Raw genomic sequence first — 21,261 nt, 5'->3', positions numbered from 1 at the left:
GAATGATACGCGAATGCGATATCAAATTAAGAGCGTCAGCTACGTTGTTTCCCCCTATGCTTTCGACAATTCAGAACACCAACGTATATATCATGAAGCGATAATTCGTTTAGTACCAATGCCATCCGGCTGCGACCAATAGTTCGCCCGCCACGGCCCTCTGAAGGTAGCTCCCAATATGATTTCGAGGAAAAAGGTCGTCAGTACGAATCGCTCACACTCCCTTTAACCCGACTAACAACTTTGTGTGCCCGAATCGTTTCTACCACTCCGAACCCTCTGCGCCAAGCGGGTGGGCTCCAATTTTGTCACCAATGGCGACCCCAAGTGGCACCAGCCTGGGCGCCCGCTCAGATGGCACTTATGTAATCCGGCCGCCGTGCTGGCCCGATGACTGCGCGCGCGGTCACGTAGATGATGTGTCAGATTTTGCGGAGCTGTGTTGTTACGGCTATGATCACGTGTATTAGCCGCCATCTTGAAATCTGAGAATGAAAGTAGAAATTTACGCGAAAGGAGCAAATGCAAAAGCTGTTTGTGCCATTAAGCAGATGAACAGATTTGCGCATGCGCCGATACCATGGTAACCAGAGGGACCCCACAGGTGCGGCGCGTGCTTCTTCGTCGCCTCGCCGCACGCCGCGCTACCACCCGATCCGCGCGTCGCATATGCAGCATTGTTTATAAAAGGCCGAGACTTAATGGGTGGCTGTATCACAACGTTTCATATTGATGCACAGAAGGAGAGTCCAGCCGCTGCTTAATGGCTGTATAGACAAGAGTAGATTAACTCATCATATCCTGAGTGTGTCGCCTGGCGCATGGCTACTCAACAAAGAGAGAATGAGCGCAAGAACGCGAAAAGAGCAGAGGACATGCGCAAACAGACAGGATCAGCCGGCCAAACGGAGATTCCGGACTGTCGAGCACAATAGATGACCGATAACCGTCGAGATGGAGCCCAATGTCTCTCTTTACTAAACATACATTGGCCACAAGAATCTCAGCCATGGAGCGTAGACGTACCTCTCGCTACGTATGTCCTATCATAGCCGAGCTTAGCCACTGCCAATTTTTTTTCGTTCGATTTGTGACTCAAAAGTACACTCAATACACTGCCTTGAACACTGATGATGTTGAAGTTGCTTTCGGTAAACAAAGCTTTCACGGGGCTTTTCACGATCCCCTTTATCGCACCTGGCCAAATCTTCGTACAGATCTCACAATACTAGCGCACGTTCTCGTACGTGGACACATAACGCTTGCGTGAAAGCATTAGTTATAAAGTAGTCTGTTTCACCGCAAGCTATTTTGTGACGCGAACACCGCAAAGCACATTTTCCTCTTCTTTCAAGACCGAATTCAAGGAGTAATTACTGAAAATTTCTGCGCAAACAATTATGGACAGCTCACCTCGTTCTTGAAGCTTGGTAGATGCTTATGGGAGCAAGCAACTCGCTTCTTCTCAGAGCTTCGGCTCAGAGCCCATGATTCGCCTATAAGATACCAACAGGAGGCGCGCCGAAGCGTGCGATCTGGGGCAGTGACGCGCTGCCCGTGTGGGAACTTTTTGCTCTCGAGATCCTTTGTGTCAAACGGCATGTTTTTTTTTCTTTTTTGTTGTTTCGGCAGCATTTGGAGCGTGCGCTATCTGCAGGTCAAGCCGAGTGCAGTGCACTCCGGCTTTATTTTATTTATTGAGCCCTCAGGGGCGAAGGCATTAAAGAGGGCAGCAGCTACAAATAACGAAATACACAAGCAAATTCAATGAATGTTACAAAAAAAATACTTTTCATTCTCCTGTTGCACAATTGCTTTCAATAGTGTAGTTCGAAAATACTGGTTATCACCGATGTACGGAGTTTCTGCGGGAAGGCAGTTCCATTCGCATGGTGCACGACGCAAGAGAGACTGAAATGTAGATATGTAGTTACATGTTTTAATTCCAACTTTCAGACGATCAATGCTGTGTGACACGCATCAGGGAGAGGAAATAAGGGCGTCACCTAGAATGGGACTATGAAAAATTCTCAGACAAGTTAGCTTCCGGCGGGGTGCTAAGAGGGGTAAAGAAAGGGTAGCTTTCGTACTTGTTATACTAACGATTTGTTAAGGTTGGACCAGATAAAACGAGCATCTTTATTACTATCCGGCCCCTGCTAGGTAATGAAAATATCATATTGGGGATCCCATATGGCGGCGGCGTATTCCAGTTTAGAACGTATAAGTGTTTTATAAAGTAAAAATTTCGAGGAATATGGGCATTAGAAAAGTTACTGCGTACGTAGCCCACAATGCGGTTAGCACTGTTAGTGATGTACTCAATATGCCTCATACAAGTGAGGACACCCATGTATTTGTATGTATTGACCGCTTCTAAGGAAACGTTATTTAGGTAGCGCGTCTTTATACTCGCAAAATTCTACACTTATTAGTGCTGAGTTCCGCTAGCCATTCTTTACACCAAAGAGAAATGGTAGAGAGATCACGTTGAAAAACGTTTTCGTCACCGACTGATTTGATTTCACGAAAAACAATTAAGCCTTCAGCAAACAGGTGAATGCTAGATGGCACAATGAAAGGGAGGTCGTTAACGTAAATAAAAAACAAATGGGGCCAACCACTGATCCTTGAAGTGCACCCAGGTAAACCTCACATAAAAGTGAGATATACTTGTTAGAGAAAACAAACTATGATCGTTTAAGAAGAAAGTATTCGATCCAATTCAGACAATTGTAGCAAATATACAGTTGACTTAGCTTTAAAAATATTAAACGATGGCATACCTTGCCTAATGCTTTAGAGAATACAAGAAAAATGCAGTCAGCTTCTGGTGCGTGATCTAAAATATGGTGAAGTTTAGTAGCAAAACAGGCATGTTAAGCAATGCAAGAAAATGACTTTCGAATACCACGTTCAGCCTAGGTTGAAAAGTGGCAGTCTATCTTAATATCAATAAATCGATCATTTAATCAAAAAATCAAAACATCAATCAATCCTTTTTTATTTGCTTCACTCAAGGCGAAGCTGACAGCGGTATCAAAAAACCAACGAGGCTGTTCGCTTGACAGGGACCGCGCTCCGTGCTCGCGCAATCTATTCGACACCATATATGTATGTTGGTCGAGTCTTTAGTTTTCTTTTCATTCTTCTATTTTTTTCTCGAGAGAACAGAAGTGCGTTGTTCAGTTGTGGGCTCGCATCTTTCAATGTGGGGCCGACTAAACCTTAGACTGCGCACGATGGCGTGTGTATGTCTTCCTCCGTCCTTTTCCATCTGCACTACCCTTCTGTCATTCACGGGCGGCAATTGTCTGATTGATAGCCGTCATAGCGCTCATTATTCTTGTGGATGGGCTAAATGCTATATTGATTATTTATTTATTCATTTCAGTTGGTGTAAAACAACGGCCATTTAGCTACATTTTTTCCAAGGCTTTTACCGTTGTTGGAATAACGCAACAAATAATTCGGGTTTCGAAAGGTCAGCAACATGCCCGTAATGTGGTATATCCTTGACTTTCCGCGAGTCCACACCAGCACTACTGATTTTATCTTCATGTTCAGAAACATACTACGGTAAGCCCATCAGTTATGAAAGTTTAACTAGAGAAGCTGTAAATACAGAAAAATTCGCAGACTTATCGATAACCGAATCAGCCACCACGTGTGAGATAATAAATACTTCGTTGAGCGTAGGTTGTGGTAAATATATTTCAAGGCGCTGCCACGGTGTACCCGGGAATACGATAAATTTATGCTAAAAACATTTCTGCGCAAACATTGAGCTTCTGCAGATTAACCACATTTCAAGTACGAAGTATCCTCCTATTAAAGGGAGACGACCATGTATCACATTTCTTTTTTTAGAAAAAAAATAGATTCTGTTGCCCTTTCTATAGATATGTTGATAGTTGTTCGGCAGCAAACGGCGCATTTGATGCTGGGAGATCGAATTTAAAATTTTTCGGCCAATGGATTCAAGCTGGTGACGTGTAAAGACCAAACATGACTTCGTGGTCATCGTTTGAAAGTGAATAGCGCACTAAGCTACCCTCAGGGATCACCAGCTGCTTCTGGGGACGTCACCGCGCTCTTTCTAGAGATATCGGCCGATGGTGGTGATACCTGCACTTTACTTTTTCACCTTTTCTAGCTCATAAAACCACCGTTTTCAGTGAAAGTATCGTCTTGTCCTTTTGAAAAAGCGAATAGAAATTTGTAGAAGGTTGTAGCGAACGCGCTAGATTCAAAATGTTTCGTAGTTTGCGGCATAAGCTGCCTCTCCTGAAGGTGTGCGCACATCTGTCGCAGTATAAAGTTTGCGCGATCCCACCAAGAAGGACAGGATTAGGTAAATGGTCCTTTGAAGTAAACTGGTGGCAAGAATAATTTGCCTTAAATAACTGACTACTGAACTGAGGAAGCTAAGCCAAGTGTGCGAACGCATCCCTTTGCGAAAATCTTTACTCCCGTTCGAAAAATAAATGACTGGTTCTATTACGACACCCGGTAGACATACACAATATTGCATTTGCTCGAGGCAACTATTATAGGAGATCTTTATGTACTTCTTGCCGACATTTTTGCCCTCTAATCGGTGCACCCTCGTTTCACTAACCAAGTGCTTACATCTGAGATGAATTCTATACTTCTTTAGGGACGGCATGCTGGTGTGAAGCTGCGACTCAGCTTTGTTCACCCAAAATATAATAACGCCAATGAACATCGCGCTGCACAGGGGTCATTCCTCTTGCCCGAGGTGCAGGTCCGGGCAGCGAGCGGACCTGCCGGCAGGACGACTCTACAGATTCGAAGCTAGAAGCGTTAGCTCAGCCTACGTAGCAGTTAGCTGACGTCGCAACTACTCGTTGCGCCTTTAGGCCGCAGATAATTCATGGCACGTATGGTGACGGCGGCTAAGGCTTCGTGCAGCGGCATATGCGCGTGGCCTGTTCTACGCCAACAAAGGTATGGTCCGCTCAACTACGGATACAATTACCCATAGCCCGTTGCTACGGACCCTGCCGAGGCCAAGGCTGTGTTGCCTCTTTCTGGCGCAGTTGGCCTGTGCCTCCGCACGAATTGGCGAAGCAGATGTTAGATTTCAAGCATACTGCCCACATAGGCGAATACCGATTGCACGCTTATCGTGTTTGCTAAATGGCCGCTGCGTTGTGCTACTCAGAGCGAGTTGATGGGTTCTATCCTGGACTCGGTTGTGCTTCGAGATAGATCCGCAACCCTCCACTATTACACACCTCATTGCCCACATGTCTACTTTACCACGTTGACGCCGATTTACCTAACTTAACTAGCAATTAACGGCATCGCAAATAGATAGTTCTCGCCAAACATCGCCTCATATGTTCTAGATAAGAGATTTAATTCAGAAAAACACTGTGGTTGCTAACGGGCAAATAGACATTACCAAACTGTAAAATGGGTTTATGGGTACTAGACGCGAACTCGAAATGAGGCTACGTTGTACGACGATGAATGCTAAATGCTGCTGTTCGTGTGTACGTGGGACTTAGGCGCTACCTCAGGCTGCCTTTTGCAGCTTTTTGCCCATTGTCCCCTTTTGCCTGTACTGTACTGTACTATACGAAAATAAATTCCTAAATTATAAATAACCTCCACAATCAGGTCATGCGCAAAATTTACTGATAGGTCTGTACCATGTTTTTTTTTTTCCCAAGGCTCGAAGCTTGCTTTGCAGTGAAGGCCAGCATGATATCTGCTAATCTGTTCGCGCTTATACAAGCTGTCTGCGTACCTCCCTTATTTGGGCATAAGGCGAGAATAAACAGAATATACAGAAAAAGGCATACTGTAATGTACATGTGCAGAACTGCTACTTTGTTAGCGGATGCCTGCTCAAACTTGATAAAGGAAGCGGAATCCACCGGCAAGACTGAAATGATCCTGACTTTTCACAGCAATTTGCTTTGCCGTCACACTGTCTTGCCATGTGCCGGCAATGTGCTTACAGATGGCAGCAAACCGCTCTGCCGCAGAGCACCGGGAGCAGTCGGGCGAGGCTCTCCGCTGATCACACAAAGAACGCAGGTCATATGAGCATAGCTGGCCAAGAAATACCCAAGAATAGGATGCCTTACGCAATACCCGCACATCTTTCAGAGCAGCGCCTTCGAACTTTGGTGGGGTTTGAAGCATAATGTGAAATGCACAGCACGCCTCAGGATAACTACCACAACACGCGAGTATATTGGATCCACAGAAACCGCAGCGGTGCAAGCATTTCGAGAGGTTAAATGCAGAGTCCTGCTATCATGTCGGCGCTAAAATTGAGCTAGGCTACTGCAGTAATGTATTTAATTCATCGAAAATACGTTGACAATATCTCCTCCTCATTACTGTGGCTGCCATAAAAGTCAGGGCATTTGTCGATGATATCTTCTACATCGTGTATTTCCCCTCTTGGTTCATCGTACAATCGGGTAACATACACAGTACAGTAAGCTAGGTTTAACGTCTCGAAGCTACACGCGGAGTATAAGGGAATGTCGTATACTGCGGAGGGCTCGGTATTTATTTCGACCACCTGACGTCATTTAGCGTGCACTTACAGCGCACAAAAAACGGGCGCCTTTTAAATTCTTGGTTTAATTCCTCTGCCACTGTACGCGGACATGAACACCGCGGTCTTGAAAGGTTAATTCGACTTTCCTGGGCTGCTTTCTGGAAATCGCATTTAAGCCAGTGTATTCTAAAAAGGCAGTCTTCCTCTTTTTCCTGGCCAACGTGGATAACACGGACAACCTGTCGTCCAACCTACGCGACCACGTGTCTGTGCGCGCTACATGTGGACATGTATACACTGTTTTCTTTCGAAAACATCAGTGCACTAGTCACGTGCACCTGAATTGTTATCCAGATTGGCTTTAATGTTATCCAGGTGAGGGGCCCGGCTACGACCAGGTTATTGATGTAGTCGGATGGACGGGCGCGGAATAGCGGACATGGGTATAAGTGAAAATGTAGACGTCAAAGGCATTCATATCTCAAAAATGCTCGCCTGGTGTTCGATTAGTGCAGTCAAACACCAAACGGTCTAAATTCAGTATACCTGCACTTAGTGGACTCTCTCTGCCCCTCCTTTCAACTGTTTCCTCGGGGCATGGTTCAAAGGAGTACAGTGAGACAATCATGTGCCTTTATTACCCTCATGCCCACTCCACAATCAATTAACTGCAGCGAAATGTCAGCCGCGCCCTCTAGCGGTACCGCCTGCGATGTGTTTTCTTCATGCAGAGAAGGCGGTGCTGCCGTCTGTGAAAACGAAATGCACGCTCTTGAATTCCTGGAAATTCTAAATTTCGAGCATCACGAGCCCACAGGCAGGCCACACACTTCGGGGCGTCCTTTTCGGCGCAAAGGTGATCTGCCCGGGAAGGCTGTGCTCTGACTAGCGCACCGGGGGATAGCGCATCTGCACTTGGTAGGTTCCTCATTGCGGGTGGCGCTGTGGGTAGCTCTGTGAAGTTGATAGCGGGCTGAAGCAGAGTGGGCAGCGCCGCATTTTGCTGTATTGTAGTTGTTGCCTGAAGGGTAGCCTCTGCCTTAAGGGCAACTGTTTCCTGAAGGTTAGCCCCTGCTCTGGTAGTTGTTGCCTGCGAGGACCGGAGAGAGCCACAAAGGAAACCAGTACCCGCAGCGTTGTACAGTTTCGGGGCGATAACGCATGGGAAGCATCAGTAATCATGATGAAAACTGCAGGCGGGGTGTGTTAAAAGGCAGTGCGCATGGGACAGGGCAGATCTATCCTACGTTTGTCTATTTCTGCCGATAGCTGTTCCCCAAGCGTACCAGGAAGCCCGAAGCAGTAAATGCTACACAATGAAACCGGTCTGTGAGGAGACCATCTGATGAGCCTGGCTTAACCATAGTTCGGATAAGTTTGCTAGGAAGAACCAGCCATTTCTCCCAGAAACGGCGCTCACATTTGGTAGATTTATAGGGTTAAACTTTCCAAAGTGACTAAGATTATTATAGGTATATAGTGGTGTGAGTCTCTCGAGGCCATAGCAGCAAGCACTGCCCTTTCTCTCGCTTTGAGCAGCATTTAATTCCTCCAAAACTTAAAAAGTCGATAGTGTTTTTATCATTTGCTGCGTAGTTCAGCTTCCAAACAACAACTTTGAAAACGTAAAATAACGAAAGTTTTGTCAGCCTGGGGCACAAATGCACTTCGTAACCGGAATAATGTGTCAGCAACTGGTGAATGGCTGGTTCTCTTCCACATGAACAACATCTGAAAGAAGCAGAGCGTAAGATGCGTATTTTTTGATGCGCCACAAGTACTGATGGTGCTCACTGTGCCAAAACTATATGGTTTCCGTGCTTAGACGGCGCAGTAGAAGAAGGCAGTACCGTTCGTTACCAGAAGTAATAATTTGATGCTAGGAGAGAAGAACAAACAGACCGAGCAAATATTTTGGAGAGAAAACTGATCTATAATTGGGCTGAACCCGATTGGGCCCACAGTAGCGAAAACCGCCTCCTAAAGCAGTCGAACTTGACAACCACTGCAGTGATCCTAAGCGAACACCACCTCGGACCTCAGCAGCAAACGCTGATGCAAACTGGCATTGCTGATTAACTCGAATATAGTATATCTGTTCGTCATGCCTACAGATGTCTCGAATTTCACAGCGTGAAACCGTGTAAAACCGGTAACCTACAAAGTAAATTTTCTTCAGATATTATACGCAATAATTTCAGGCCTTCGCAAAACATCCAATCCTGAGAAGCATCTGGTCACCCTGAAACTCGGCTTTTCCAAGCCCGTGATCTGTCCTCGCCAAAGGTTTCGTGAGCATTAGTGACGACGAAGCCACTGTGGTGCCAGAAGGCTTGCTCGGTTGTTTGAGGGGAATTTTCAGTCGCGCCACGCGTATGCTTATTTGCGCGTCGACGAAGAGCGTCAGCACTCTCAAAGCCAGTATAGCTGAAAAAGTTGACACCTCCACGTGCACGGCATTCCAAAGGATACCAGCATACACAGCGAGTATCCAGCCTCATCGGATATGAGCATGTGGCGCTGCTCTTCACCTTATCGCTGTGGGCAGTGATGGGAATTGCCAAGAGCAACCAGAACGCGTTAACTCAAGGCTTGCGCACTGCCCTGAAAACTGAACAAGTGCTGTACCTGTCAACCAGCCAATCTAATTCCTCTTTAAGCCCCTTAAACCATATCGTCAATGTTATCATGAACTTAGCAAGGTTGTCTGCAGGGCAAACTGGAATATCTATTTTTATTTATGTGTTTTGAGATGGTGTCAATTCTCTTGTAATTTTTACAGGAGTGGATCAAGGACCCCTATACATTTGCTCATACAGCCATACGCACATTTGTACACAAGAGTATGCGAAGACCACTACATCAAAAAAGAGGCAAGCACATAAGAAAAAAAAACACTTAAGATACCGTCATTCACGCGCTAACATTATCACAGGTTTACATTTATACATATGAAGTAAACAAAAGAAGCATTAGTGATGACATCACTTCCTCGTTGTTGACAGTACAGAATTGCCAGAAAGTTCAAAAAATTTTTCAATAGTAGACTGCAAGACCACACTCTGATCTAAAGAGTTCCAATCACGCACAGCTCGTGGGAAAAACGAAAAACTGTATGCATTATTGGCACAAAAATATTCTTGGATTGTGCATTGATGCTTATTGTGGGTTTCTCAGGAAGTATTCAAACAAATGTAGATATCAGGATTTACTTTATTGTTGCTATGCAAGATAAGGTACAAAAATTTCAGACGTTATAGCATCGCACGGCTGGTTAGTGTATGAAGCCCAATCTCGGTCAGCATCGCTATCGATGAGTCCGTGCGCCGATATTGTTGCAGATAAAACGCGTGGCCTTCCGCAAGACCTCTTCCAGCGTAGATATTTGATTTTGGACAAACGGAAACCATGCCACGTTCGCATATTCCATGATCTGGCGAATACACATCACATAAGCCAAAAGTTTTACTTCCCTCGTAGAGAACCACAAGGCCCGTTTCAGATACATTAACTTCAGCGTCGCTATTTTTGCCACATAGTCGACCTCAGCTGACTTTCCAAGGCCAGATAAGACCACGAAAACCAAGTACTTTTTTTTTATTCGAGAAGTGTGCCATGAGGCATAAGTTGAAAAAATGAAGGGGGGGGGGGGGAAGGCATGCACGGGATTGATAGTTAAAAGAAGGAGTGAAGAACCGTTGCGCCAACGTAGTCGCAGTGGTTGCTAATGAAACGGCTGTCCATAGTCCACTTCACGTACTTATGTACTTACGTACGTAGCCCAAGTACATGTACTCGGTGACTGTCTTGAAGATCGTACTGTCACATCCGTACAAAAAACAGATCTTAGATTTCTTTTTTGTTATAGACATTCATACTGTTTTGTTAATGTTTATGGCCAATTGCCAATTCGTGCACGATTGCGCTATCAAATCAAAATCCTTGTTGAGAACAGTTTGGTCTTGTCGGTTCAGATCTTGTCTATACAGGACGCAGTCGTCTGCAAATAATCTAATCTTGGAATCGACCTGTCTAGTTATGTCGTTTATAAACAAGAGGAACAAGATATGCGCTAAAACGGAGCCCCGTGGTACGCCTGATAGGACTGGCACTTTTTAAAAATTATGGGCGCCGAACTGAACAAACTGGCGGTGGTCAGATAAATAATAGCTCATCCATTGCACAACGGACCCATCCCCTAAAATATATCCGAGTTTCAGTAGTAAATTTGCTTGGCAGACACGATCAAATTATTTTAAAAGTTCAGATAAATAAGTGTAGTTGTGTTTGGCCATTATTTGCTTTAGCAAAATCATGTAGAATCTCAACAAGTTGGGTGACAATAGACAGACCTCTTCTGAAGCCATGTTGGTGAGGATGAAGGATGTTATTTGCTTCGAAACCTGCGTAATAGATTTTATAATTATATGTTCTATAATTCTGCAGCAAGAACACGCCACAGAAATCGGCCTATAATTTTACCGGAGAGAAGTATCTCCAGGCTTGAAGATAGGCACTATTTGTACAATTTTCCATTCCGCTTGGAGGCATTGTTCACTGATTGATTTGTTTTAAATTAGGCAATAATATTTGTTTATAGGTTACAAATATTGTTTAATAAAGCGATTTGGGATACCTTCTGGGTCATTCCACTTTTTGTCATCTAAAATTAACAGCAGCGAGAAATTTCCTGCTTCAGATAAAACTGGTGCACATAATGCATCGCTTAGCTGCATAATTTCTTGTCTGTAATCATGCATGGTGCAATAATCAGGAGTAAATATCCAATGGTTGTCTCTGCTAAGGTGGCTGCACATTGCTAAAGTAAAATTCTCGCCATCTGCGTAAATAAGTTCCTTATATGAAGAGAATTGACTTAACACCATCTGAGGTAGCTCCCGAAGCTCATGCACCGTCTGAGTGGCAGTAAACAAAAGTCCTTCAGTCATCGCAGCAGCTGGACTGGGCTCCGAGGCTAGGCTTAGGGCCACCGGTGACGCGCTGGCAGAGATGGCTTCGCCGGCGTCGGTCACCACGGCTTCACCAACACCTCTTTTGACAACTGAGCCTGGGTCTTAGCTCTTGGTTCCTGCTCCCGGTCCATCAGCGGCAACGCACATCCCGCCATCTCCAAATGCACCTCAGCCCGTGAGTGATCTGCCCTCTGGGCGGAACTCGGCAATGGCTGCCCAGCCTCCACTGCTGGATGGAGCTTCAATCGTGCAGCGTGAGGAGAGCTCTCCAATGGACCTGTCTTCAGCACCTCCGTCCGTGCCGCCGGCTTCCCGCAGTTCTCAAAAGCGCCCATCAGGAGACGCTGCACATGATTCGTCTTCTGCCAACTGCCGCTCCCCGCCGCGGTGGCTCAGTGGTTAGGGCGCTCGACTACTGATCCGGAGTTCCCGGGTTCGAACCCGACCGCGGCGGCTGCGTTTTTATGGAGGAAAAACGCTAAGGCGCCCGTGTGCTGTGCGATGTCAGTGCACGTTAAAGATCCCCAGGTGGTCGAAATTATTCCGGAGCCCTCCACTACGGCACCTCTCTCTTCCTTTCTTCTTTCACTCCCTCCTTTACCCTCCCCTTACGGCGCGGTTCAGGTGTCCAACGATATATGAGACAGATACTGCGCCATTTCCTTTCCCCCCCAAAACCAATTATTATTATTAACTGCCGCTCACAAGGCAAGCGTTTCTGCCCAGCGTATGCCAACCGGGTGGATGTGCCGACATCGGAATCGGTATCGTATAAAGTGGCCACTAAAGCTCTGGCAGCCAAAAGCCTGACAGACATTCCGAAGAGGATTTTTCAGGCGAAGCTGGACGAGTGTCTTTTAATCAAAGGTTTTCGGGGCTTCACGTCTAGAACGAAATCTAATACCATCGCTGTGTTGCTCCCGACGTTGGCTGCTGTCGAGCGTCTGCAAACGCTTAAGTGCAAATCGATTACAAGCAGGATCTTCGTGCCGGTCCAGGTGTACCTAGTAGAAGATTCGAACCTACAACGCTGTGTTGTTTACAACGTCGACGTTGCCGAAGACAAGACGACCCTCCAGGGTGAGTTGTACTGTCCAAACCACCGTGTCATCCAAGTGCGGTATATGGGAAAGGGGCGCTAGCGCATCGTCATACCACATCATCATCATCATCATCATCAGCCTTACTACACCCACTGCAGGGCAAAGGCCTCTCCCACGTCTCTCCAATTAACCGTATCCTTTGCCAGTTGCATCCACCCTTTGCCTGCAAAGTTCTTAATCTCATCCGCCCACCTAACCTTCTGCCGCCCCCTGCTACGCTTACTTTCTCTTGGAATTCACTCCGTTACCCTTAAGGACCGGCGGTTATCTTGCCTTCGCATTACATGCCCTGCCCAAGCCCATTTCTTTCTCTTGATTTCGATTAGGATGTCATTAACCCGTGTTTGTTCCCTCACCCACTCTGCCCGCTTGCGATCTCTTAACGTTACACCTATCATTTTTCTTTCCATGGCTCGCTGCGTTGTCCTTAACTTAAGCTGAACTCTTTTCGTTAGCCTCCACGTTTCTGCCCCGTAGGTGAGTACCGGTAAGATTATGCTGTTGTACACTTTCCTCTTGAGGGAAATTGGTAAACTGCCGCTCATGATCTGCGAGAATTTCCATATGCGCTCCACCCCATTCTTATCTTTCTAGTTATCTCCCTCTCATGATCGGGATCAGTTGTCACTACCTGCCCTAAGTAGACGTATTCCGTCACAATTTCTAGGCTCTCGCTTCCAATTGTCAACTGTTGTTCCGTTGCTAGGCTGTTGAACATTACCTTTGTTTTCTGCATGTTAATTTTTAGACCCATCGATCTGCTCTGCCTGTCTAACTCATTGATCATGATTTGCAGTTCAACTCTTGAGTGACTCAGCAAGGCAATGTCATCAGCAAATCGCAGATTATTTAGGTATTCTCCATTTATTCTTATTCCCAACTGTTCCCAATTCAGGCCTCGAAATACCTCCTGTAAACATGCGGTGAACAGCATTGGCGAGATCGTGTCTCCCTGCCTGACGCCCCTCCTTATTGGAATTTTATTGCTGACTTTATGGAGGACTATAGTAGCTGTGCAGTTGCTATATATATCTTCCAGTATTTTGACATAAGGCTCTTCTGCCCCCTGATTACGCAATGCCTGTATGACTGCTGAGGTTTCCACTGAGTCGAAAGCTTTCTCGTAATCAATGAAAGCTATGTATAGAGGTTGGTTATATTCTACGCATTTCTCTATCACCTGATTGATAGTGTGAATATGATCTATTGTGGAATATCCATTACGAAAGCCTGCCTGATCATTTGGATGATTAAAGTCTAACGTTGCCCTGACTCTATTAGCGATTACCTTAGTAAATACTTTGTAGGCAACAGATAGTAAGCTGATAGGCCTGTAATTTGTCAAGTCCTTGGCATCTCTCTTCTTATGAATTAAGATAATGTTTGCATTCTTCCAAGCTTCTGGTACAGTCGAGGTCACAAGGCATTGCGTATACAGGGTGGCTAGTTTTTCTAACACGATGTCCCCTCCATCCTTCAACAGATCTGCTGTTACTTGATCCTCCCCAGCTGCTTTTCCCCTTTTCATTGCTTCTAAGGCTTTCTTTACTTCATCTTTCACAACTTGCGGGATGATGCATTGCTATGCACTGCTGTCTTTCTCATTAGCGCTCTGATTACATTGGCTACTGTACAGGTCTGTGTAGAACTCTTCGGCTACGTTAACTATCTTATCCATATTGCTAATGACATTGCCCTGCTTGTCTCCTTATGCATACATCTGGTTTCTACCTATGCCTAGTTTCCTCTTCACTGTTTTTAGGCTACCTCCGTTCTTTATAGCCTGCTCGATTCTCTCCATATTAAACTTCCTTATGTCGGCTACCTTGCGCTTATTTATTAACTTTGATAGCTCCGTTAGTTCTATTTTATTGGTAGGGTTAGATGCCCTCATGTTTTGGCGCTTCTTAATCAGATCTTTCATCACCTGAGATAGCTTCCCGGTATCTTTTCGAACTGTCCTACCGCCTACTTCTACTGCGCACTCCGTAATTATTGATGTCAGATTATCGTGCATTGAACTAACATCAAGATCATCTTCCTCAGTTAAAGCCGAATATCTGTTTTGCAGCGCTATCCTAAACTCCTGTGCTTTCCCTCTTACGGCTAACTCGTTAATGGTCTTCTTCTTCACTAGCTTCTTCCGTTTCCTCTTCAAGTCTAAGCTAATTCTAGACCTTACCATTCTGTGGTTGCTACAACGCACCTTTCCGAGGACGGCCACATCCTGAATGATGCCAGGTTTAGCGCATAGTAAGAAGTCGATTTCATTTTTAATCTCACCATTGGGGCTCTTCCAGGTCCGCTTCCTGTTTTCTCGTTTGCGGAAGAAGGTATTCATGATCCGTAAATTATTTCTATCCGCGAATGCGACTAATAACTCTCCCCTGCTATTTCTAGAGCCGATCCCATAGTCACCTACCGCGTGGTCGTCAGCCTGCTTCTTGCCCACCTTCGCATTGAAGTCGCCCATCAGTACAGTGTACTGCGATTTTACTTTATTCATTGCCGATTCTACGTCCTCGTAGAAACTTTCAACGGTCTGGTCATCATGGCTGGATGTGGGTGCGTAGGCCTGCACCAATTTCAGCTTGTACCTCCTATTCTGCCTAATTACTATACATGCTACCCTCTCGTTAATACTGTAGAACTCCTCTACGTTGCCAGCTATATCCTTACTAATGAGGAATCCCACACCTAGTTCTCGTCTATCCTCTAACCCGCGATAGCACAGTATGTGTCCGTCCTTTAGTACTGTATACGCCTCACCTGTCCTCCTAACTTAGCTAAGCCCTATCACATCCCATTTAATTACCGCTAGTTCCTCAAACAGCACTGCTAGGCTAGCCTCACTAGCTAAAGTTCTAGCGTCACACCACAACGCCCACCAACTCTCCCAGAACGACTTTACTACTATGGCTGAATTCTGCGGCCTCGCCCTTACAAACCGAGTGCTGTCTAGTGCTACAGCTGTTTCAGGCCTAGCCACAAGCGCCGATCATGCCCTTTTGCAACGCAAGATGAGGCTCGGCCACAAGGCACACCGTCCTACAGGTGCGTACTTTGCAAGACAGGCGACCTCGAGATAACCTCTCCAACTTGCCCAACAAAACAGAAAGCAACTGAGAAGGTTCGGCGAGGGATCCGTAAGAAAGTGCGTCCGAATAAAAACATAGCCCCGATAGAGACTTCCAACAGGTTTGCGGCTCTTCGGTGGGATGATGACGACTGGCCGGAGCTTTCTGAGCCGAATCCACCTGCAGCCCCTGTCCAACAATCGTACAGTGATAAAGTGCGCAAGGATCGCCGTCGCCTTCAAGCTACAGAAAAGCACATCATACTGGAACATCTGCGTGAGGACATAACAGCAGTTGACGACCAAATTGCACGCCTTTGACCCGAGGTCTCTAGGCTACGGCAACGCCGTGAACTGCTTGCTCGTCGTAGACAACCAGCGGAATCCCACTCCACGCCAATCAATGCTGCAGCGCCTTCGACGGCTACGTCCAGCCCTACGTCCAGCCCAACGGCTACGCCCAGCCGCCGACAGACCTCGGAAATTTCATGCCTACATCGCTTACGCCCACATTATGCAAGCTTACCGAAAAAATGCTTGCCACAGGACTTTCGTGGTGGCTTGAGCCCCATGGTTTCTACCATTCCGCCCAGATTGGCTTTCGTACGCCCATAGGCACTGAAGATGGTCTGGCTGTCTTGGCGTCAGCAGTTCTGGCTTCAACTCGCAGCCACAATGTACGTACTGTACTGGTCATGTACGTTGAAAAGGCGTACGATAATATCAGTCATGCTGCCATCCTGGAATTGCTTGGCATGCTGCATTTCCCCGTTAGAGTGCGCAATTTTGTTAAATCCTTCCTTGAAGGCCGACACTTTGCCATACGCCTCGGTGGTGAGGCCGTCGGATCATTTGTGGATCTTCGCGGCGTTCCCCGGGGATCAGTGTTATCGCCAACATTATTTAATATTGCTTTTATCCCCTTGCTTGACGCTTACATGATGTCTTTGAGATTAAGTTCTTATTGTATGCTGATGATATAACGGTGTGGTGGTGGTGGTGAAAAGACTTTATTGAATGAATGAGGTGATTCCCTCTAAGCCATAGATATTACGTCGACTTTTGCTTCTTCAATTGGTCTGCAGCTTTCAGTGAGCAAAACCACGTTCGTGTCAGTCGCTAATAGCGGGGCCGCCGTAAACTCGCTACAACACCAATTTTTCTCCATCTATCCGGAACTCTAATTCAAGAAAGTTCGGCCGTAAAAATCTTGGGCTTGACAATACACGGGTCAGGAACAGGTACTGCTTGGCTTTCTGGGGCCAAAAAGCAAGAAATTCAGGTGTTGGGTCCGATTAGACGCATTGCTCCTAAAACAGGCGAAGCCCGCTGTAGTGTTGCACGACAGTTGGTGCGGGCGGTGGTGAAACCGCGCCTCGTTTACCAAGCCCAATTGCAGCATTTGACGAGCGCTCAATGGGATCGTCAAGAAGCTGTTAATCGAGAGGCAATGAGGGTCATCACTTGCCTTCCCCGCATTACCCCGATCGTGGCGCTCCACGAATGTGCGCAGTTGAATACACTAAATGAGCTAGTGCTGCAAGGACGCGATGCTCGCCGCCTGAAGTCAAACCTTGCACACACAACGTGTGCATTGAAGGCATATGCTTCATCGCACTCCATTCTACAGCCGCCCCCGCCAGTTCTTCCTCCCTTGCGTTTTGTGCAGCTAAGCGACAACAAACCATCTTATCTACGTCTGCCATCATCTACCCGCGTGGCATCGTCGTTTCACGAAAGAATTACAGGGAAAGACACCAATCTGCCCCATGGCTCCATCGTTATGTACGTTGACGCAAGCATACAGGCCTGCGAAACAACAACGGCAGTACACTGTCCTTGCAAGCCTGCCCTGAACAAAACGTCAAGGTTTCTCCTCTCAGAACCTCCTTCTGTGCGGAGAGGTTTGCGGTTCAAGAGGCTGTTTGCTCTGTGCCGCCGTTCCCATGCTACCTACGGCCCGAATTGTCATTGAAACCGACGCTCTTCACGTCACACGCCTACTACGAAGAGTCAGTCGCACCCCAGAAATCTGCCAAGACATCCATCGTCTAGCGGCACGTATCCCGCCGCAAATCTGTATTGAGTGGATCCCGCGTGACCTCCTGAGCGCACAAAGCCGCGCAGATTCTGAAACCCGCCTTTCCACCCCAACCTCGTCTTTGCCTCGAGTCCTCACTATGGATGACTCCACCCTCCGAACACATACTCTAATCCCTCCGCATGCGGTAACCCTACCCCGTGGTCTTACCCGTGCGGAGGAGGTTGCGCTTCGGAGGATACGGGCCGGGGTTGCCCTAACTCCAGCTGTGACACGCAAGTGGCCGCATTTCAAAAGTTTATATCCCCGCCCCGGGTGACCAGTCTGCAAGATCAGGGGCTGTGAGGCGGATATCCACTAACTGTTGTAGGACTGGCCGGCGCTGAAGCCGACGAGAATTCGGCACTTGGCGGCAGGGGGTCTCTCACCGGACAATCCGAATTCCTATAATGCCTGGACACAAGGTCCATATCATCGTTGACTTCTTGAATTCTTCAGATCAGCCCAACGTTTTTCATTTATTTAAGCATCTTGCTCATATTTCATTTCATAGTTTTTATGCCCTGAGGCAATAAACATCACTTCAAAAAAAAAAACGCAATGGAAGAAGACATCGAACGCTTCAGCTTCTTTCCTTCCTTCCGTCGGTGTCAACGTTTCTGTGGCGGTATCTTTGTGACTAATAGCGCCAGATATTCTGGGCGAATCTTTGATCAAAGTGCTTAGCGTCGTACTGAAAAAGCGTTGTTTGGCTGCTAATTCTTGTTTCTTATTCTGTTTAATGAATTCTCTTTTTTGTGGTAATCTGGAACTAAGCGTAATTTACTACATTTACTTAACTTTTTAATTCTGCGTTTTAAAGGAATCACTTCACGAGTAATTCACGGATTATTGTATTTATAGTCTTAATTACCTACGGAACAAATTGGCTTAAACAGTGCATTACCTGTGCTTTGAACTCTAACCAGATTTCATCAATGCTAGCAGAACCCTCTGTAAAGATTTCATGAAAATCGGAGTACTCCTGGGCAAGGTAAGTCATGATGGCATCATTATCTGCTTTGTTGAATGCGTACACGCGATTTCCAATACTGCGTTAGAGAATTTGATTTGGAATCGATACCGTGCACAGAACCATATCAAGGTCAGATAACCGTTCAAGTATATCAGCATTAATCTTTCTTTTTAAGAACTAGTCACTCACGAAAAAAATATCTAAAATGGAACTTGAAGTGCCCTGCACACGAGTAGGCTTGGAAACAATTTGGGTTAGGTTGAAGATAAACTGAAAACTTAGCAAGATATTGTTTGTAACATTCGATGGGTTCAAAGAGCACCAGTTCACGTCTGGGAAGCTGAAGTCTCCTGCCATTACTATAGCACTTCCCACCATGTGTCTGCGCATATAGTCTAAAAGCTGTTCAAGATAACCTCTGCCTGGGGGAGGGGGAGTGGGGGGGGGGAGGCGGGTTGAACACGGTGCCAACACAGACGTGGCTCCGGCCTGTCTGGATCTTACACCAGACCGCTTCTACACTTGGGACATCTGGCATTACTGAGTGGCTTTTTTGTATGTTTCTCCCTTAGCCTCTCCGTTCCTTTCACGCAGCGAACACCCTCTACCATTGATCGTAGACAACTCGCAAGAACTGCCGTGCATTGAATTGCGTTGATTTCTCCCAAACGCATGGCACAACAACATTGCGAAGCCTGCCGTTCAGATGGGAGCTGACCCCGACGATGCTTCCTGCGGTGTCACATAAAAAATTGCCGCCGCATCATCACAAACTTACAGTACTGTCAGCATGTGGCCACCGCCGCGCGTCGTCCTAGGATATCTCGCTGCCTTCGTTGTGATTCGCGTCACGTTCTCTTGCATTTCACGGATACAACAGCATGGGGAAGAGAGTATATCTTCTAGGCGAAGCGTTTCTTTAGCAGTCTTAGCGCGGCTGAACAAACTTCCAAAGCGGCTGCCTGCCTATCCCGTGCAGCGCTTAAGCATAACCTGCGCTTCGCAATGTTACAGCGACAGCAGTTAATGGTTTTGCCAAAGGACTAATGACTAGCCACTTGTTTCCTCCATCCTGCACTGGCATTCTTATCAGAGAGTGAGTGGCCGCCATACACAAAAAAAAGATTGGTTTTGTTAGGCCAAAATTATTTCGATGACCTTCAAGTCTTGTTAGACGCCACACGTTAGACTGTACCACCCCTCGTGTCGTTATGAGTCCTATCGCGGAACAAGAGCACAGGTGCTGGCTGGCCGGTGTGGGCCTCGTGATGCGTCCTGATTAACTAACGGCAGGCATAGGGTTTCCCTACTTTTTCTCAAGGCCGCCGCGGTGGCTGAGTGGTTACGGCGCTCGGCTGCTGGCCCGAAAGACGCGGGTTCGATTCCGGCCGCGGCGGTCGAATTTTGATGGAGGCGAAATTCTAGAGGCCCGTGTGCTGCGCGATGTCAGTGCACGTTAAAGAACCAAAGGTGGTCGAAATTTCCGGAGCCCTTCACTACGGCGTCTCTCATAGCCTGAGTCGCTTTGGGACGTTAAGCCCCCATAAACCATAAACCATAACCCTTCTTTTTCTCCCATACCTTTTTACCTCCTCTCTTCATCTTTTCCATCATGATGCAGTTCAGGACAAGAAAACGAGAGACGGTAATATCCTATTTACACAACAAAAAGTCCGGTGTTACTGCTGCTACCACCCAGATTGAGGTGGTTACCTTGTCTTTCCTTTTTTCGTTAGACCCCGCAAAACCATCTGTTTAGCTCAGCACCGCCTTTGGCGCCAACGACGCGCTCCGCATCGCATCTTGCGGTCTCGTTATCCTTTCCCTTACGATGTTTGTAACACTAACAGTTGTGCGTTTCGCAGCAAGATCGTCGAATAAACTGCCGTAGACTGACCAGCATCCAACGGCCTAGGGCGCGCTAAGCAGTTTCAGCGGTAGCCGCAGGATATTACGTTCACTTCACGGTGCTGGCAGCTGCCGGCCAAACAACAGCGCACAATTTCGAGGCGGCCTACTGAGAGCACCGCTCACTTAACGATAATTTATGCGAAAATCTCTTTATGACATCTACTCATGTGGAGAGGATGGTAAGGGGGCGACTCCAACTTGTACCGGATTTTGTCCAGGTAGTGAGGCGCCTGCTGGCGTGGATAATAGGGATACCGGTTTAATACTGAAAGAGAAAAAATAATAAAGGGGCTGCAGAACCGATCGCGGAACCGGTGGTGAAAAAAAAAAGGGTCGAACATAGAGCATGCGAAAAGAGTGGTAGAAGAAAGAGAACGATGAGGAAGAGCTTGCGGAAAGGGGGGGGGGGGAAACGAAGACATCAGTTGGAGAGCAGAAATAGAATATTTATAAAAAGAAAAATAGAAAACGACGAAGAAGTGATATACAGCACAAGAGAAGGAATTGCAGGGTTTTTTATTCCTTTTAGTGTACTGATGTTATCTCTACTACGGATAGTTGGAAGATCGTATGAAATGATTACGTCTGCAGTGGA

The 21,261-nt window shown here is 46.6% G+C and overlaps 1 protein-coding gene across 1 annotated transcript in view; it reads right to left on the bottom strand.

Moving 5' to 3' along the window:
• The window catches only part of LOC144115212 (annexin-B12-like), a 39,553-nt gene extending 38,043 nt beyond the window's left edge, over positions 1–1,510 (bottom strand). The window contains exon 1 of the mRNA XM_077649490.1: positions 1,414–1,510. The gene's annotated coding sequence lies outside the window, so the exon portion shown is untranslated. The remainder of the gene's footprint in view (positions 1–1,413) is intronic.
• Between the last annotated feature and the right edge of the window lie 19,751 nt (positions 1,511–21,261).

The sequence above is a fragment of the Amblyomma americanum genome, chromosome 1 (assembly GCF_052857255.1).
Source record: "Amblyomma americanum isolate KBUSLIRL-KWMA chromosome 1, ASM5285725v1, whole genome shotgun sequence".
Lineage (NCBI taxonomy): Eukaryota > Metazoa > Arthropoda > Arachnida > Ixodida > Ixodidae > Amblyomma > Amblyomma americanum.
Note: the sequence above shows the minus strand (reverse complement) of the source record. Positions and strands in the feature narration are given on the sequence as shown.